General features: G+C 49.5%; 1 non-coding gene across 1 annotated transcript; it reads right to left on the bottom strand.

The window, feature by feature from the left end:
• Positions 1 to 1,586: 1,586 nt before the first annotated feature.
• LOC119921485 lies at positions 1,587 to 1,724 on the bottom strand. The gene has a single exon (XR_005448522.1). It is a non-coding gene; the product is annotated as a small nucleolar RNA SNORA7 (small nucleolar RNA).
• Between the last annotated feature and the right edge of the window lie 2,082 nt (positions 1,725 to 3,806).

Genomic DNA, 3,806 nt, shown 5'->3' with positions numbered 1-3,806 from the left:
TGACTGTTTTATCTTCGGGGACCGGGCCCACCAGGAGAGCAGGTCGGCATCCATGGGAGAGTGGAGAGTGGCTAAGGGGTCCTGGCTGTCCCTTTGTGGCTGATCGAACCCAGGAATCCCAGGAGAAAGAGGATATCAGCCCAGTCCAGAGGACGTCAGTTCCCCCGGACAACCCCAGCTGCCCTGGTGAGAGTGACCGGGAGTGGAGAGAGGCAGGATGGAACCAGAAGGCTGAATCCAGAGACGGAGACATTCTGGGGAGATTCTCGCACTCGGAGAACAGTTAGCGTTCATTCAGTCGTATTTATTGAGCGCTTACTGTGTGCAGAGCACGGTACTAAGCACTTGGAAAGTGCAATTCAGCAACAAATAGAGACGATCCCTGCCCACAATGGGCTCACAATCTAGAATGGGGGAGAGACCAGTTCAGACCAAGACCGTACCCCAAACAAGGCAGGCTTTTAGGAGGGGAATGGCTTGCCAGCAATAATAAATCATCAATTTATTCTAGACTGTGATCCCGATGCTGGGTAGGGACCGTCTCTATATGTTGCCAACTTGTACTTCCCAAGCGCTTAGTGCAGTGTTCCACACACAATAAGTGCTCAATAAATACGATTGAATGAATGAATCAATCAATAACCTTGGTACATGTTAAGCGCTTACTGTGTGCCAAGCACTGCTCTAAGCACTGGATTAGATACAGGTTAATCAGGTTGGACAGAGTTCCTCTCCATCATGGGGCTCACACTTTTATCCACATTTTACAGATGAGGTAACCAAGGCACAAGGACGTGAAATGACGTTCTCAAGGTCACACGACAGACTTGTGAGGGAGCCGGGGTTAGAACCCACAACCTTCTGACTCCCAGGCCCGTGCTCTATCCACCAGAGGCCCCTTCGCCGACACATCTCTCCTCCCTCCAGCATCCCCACGCTGGCTACCATGGCAACCGTCCGCTAGGATCGGATGCTACAACCAAGCATCGTCAACATGCTGCAGACACTTCGGCTGTCAGTGTTTCCTGTATGTCCAAAACGTTTTCAGCGGGAATGTGATTGTCAGGAATGAGAGAGCATGACTTATTCTGGGAAAAACCCCGGTACCATCATCAATTCTTCTGAACCAAAGTTCTCCTACGAATCAATGCCTTACCGTGACAGGAGACTTTGCGTACACCAATAAAGCTTAGAGCTATGCCATTGAGAGATAGTCTCGCTAGGGTTACCTATAACGGAGGGGTCTAAGCAGAAGCGTCAGACAAAGTTGATTTACCTGTGCTGGGCAGCAGTGGCATGGGAAAGACTCAAAGGCAGACGGACAAGTGATCAAAATGTTGATCAAAGTCAAGGGTGGAGAGTCAGGTTTTCACTGCGAGAAAGGAGGGGATGGTAACCACTTCTTTATGTTTACCAAGAAAACTCTATCGATACACATACCAGAATGACTACTGGTAGTTTATCCATCAGACCTCGTTGGTAAACACATGACAATGGTTTATCATTGCCTTCTTCGAGGCGGTAAACTTTAGTCTTCAAACACGACTCACTCCCGCGCCGTTGCTGCACAGCACAGGTGAGTTTTGACTTGTAGTAGATTACCTTCCAGCCGCTAGCCACTGCCCAAACTAGGAATGGAACGGGTACACCTCTGCTTGACTTTCCCTCCCGTAGTCGAGACTGGTAGAGGACTGGAAACTCTCCAGGTGCGATCCTGAGAGGGGCTGAGGATATTACTTTGAGTATAAAATGACTTCTAGACTATAAGCTCGTCGGAGGCGGGGAACGTACCTACCACCTCCATTATGTTGGACTCTCCCGAACATTTAGCATAGTGCTCTGCACACAGTAACTAGTCAATAAACACATTGACTGACCTACAACATTTCATAGCAGCCAAGTTCAAGTCTTTATGCTCTCTGGTGGTCTCCTATCTGCAATTAATTTTAATTTCTCTTTCCCCAAATAATAATTATACTTGTGGCTCTGGTTAAATGTTGCTTTTACACCAACAACTGTAGTATGTACAGGGGTAGATTCACAGTAATCAGGTAGGACATTGTGTCTACCCCACAAGGGGCTCACAGTTTCAGTATCGGGGAGAACAGCCCTTGGATTTACATTTTATAGATGTGGAATCTGAGGCTCAGAGATGTTAAGTATGCTGCCCAGGCAGGCAAGTAGTAGAGCCAGAATTAGAACCCAAGTCCTCTGGCTCCAAGGACTGTGCCCATTCCAATACACTATTCCACTCCTACGAGACTGTGAGCTTGGAATTCCTTGGCAGCAGGGATCATTTGTACTAATACTATTGAACTCTGTAGGTGCTCAGTACGTACAAATGATTTACTCCTTCGGGAATTAATGTTGATTCCTTTATCGATTCCATCAAGGCCTGCAAATTGAAGTCTTCCCTCTTCCTGTGCCGGGAGTCGACATAATCCCCCAGAAAAGTGCAACATCTCCACGGTGAGGGAATTCATTCTGCTGGGATTATCGGAGGTCCGGGAGCTGCTGCTGGTCTATCTGGCGACCCTGATGGGGAATCTCCTCATCGTCGTCATCCTCGCCCTCGACCGGCGCCTCCACATCCCCATGCACTTTTTCCTCAGGAACCTGGCCTTCATCGACCTCTGCTACACCTCCGTCACTGTCCCCAAATCCTTCAGCATCTCCTTGACTAACTGTCGTTCCATCTCCTTCTAGAGCTGTGCCACCCAGCTCTTCCTGGTGGCCCTGTTTCCTGCCTGTCCTACGACCGCTACATCGCCATCTATCTCCCCTTATGCTACGAGGTCGTCATGAACCCAGGGGCTTGTGGGACGACGGCGGCCGCCTCCTGGCTCAGCGGAGGGCTTTTTGGGCTCTTGTTTTCAGCTTCGACCTTCTCCTTGTCCTTCTGCGGGTCCACCTTCGTCCAGCATTTCTTCTGTAACCTTCCCTTCCTGCTGAAGGTCACCTGCTCTGAAGACCACTCCGCCATCAACGTGAGCGTGACCTTTGCGCTACCCATGGGTGCCGTAAGCTCCATTTCCATCGTTGCCTCATACGTGCGCATCTTCCGGGTCTTTCTGAGGATGCAGGCCACCGAGGGCCGGACCAAAGCCTTCACCTCCTGCCTGTCCCATCTCATCATCGTCACCGTCTTCTTCTCCACAGGCGTGTTTGGCTACCTCAAGCCTCCCTCACACTCTTCCTCTGTGTTCGACCTGCTGATGTCCGTGTTCTACGCCGTGGTGCCTCCGGCCCTGGAGCCTCTCATTTACAACCTGAGGAACCGGGAACTGAAAGCTGCTCTGTGGACAGTCTTAAAAAGGAAAATCCCCTGGACTCCTCTATAGAACGAAATGTCCGTTTCCTTGTGCTTATTCAATCCTTCAGTTAATCAATCATATTTACTACAGGACCGAGGCCTGAAATCTGGGTTGTAGCAGAAGAATAGCGAGGTGCGATAGGAGGGAGCAAGTTTATAAGGGCTTTAAAGCCAGGGGTGAGGTGTTTCCATTTGATGCAGAGGTGGATGGGCAAAGGCTGGAGGTTCTCGATGAGTGGGGAAACATGGACTGAAAGATTTTATAGAAAAATAATCCGGGCATTAAAGTGAAGTATGGACTGGAGTGGAGAGAGACAAGAGGCATGGGAGGTCAGCAAGGAGGCTGATAAAATAATCAAGGTGGGGTAGAATAAGGGATTGGATTAACGTAGTAGCAGTTCGGATGGAGAGGAAAGGGCAGATTTTAGCGATGTTGTGAAGTTGGGACCGACAGGATTTTGTGATGGATTGAATTTGTGGGTTGAATGAGAGA

The sequence above is a fragment of the Tachyglossus aculeatus genome (assembly GCF_015852505.1).
Source record: "Tachyglossus aculeatus isolate mTacAcu1 chromosome 12 unlocalized genomic scaffold, mTacAcu1.pri SUPER_6_unloc_2, whole genome shotgun sequence".
In the NCBI taxonomy this organism is placed as follows: Eukaryota; Metazoa; Chordata; class Mammalia; order Monotremata; family Tachyglossidae; genus Tachyglossus; species Tachyglossus aculeatus.
This window is presented reverse-complemented; position numbering and strand designations above follow the sequence as displayed.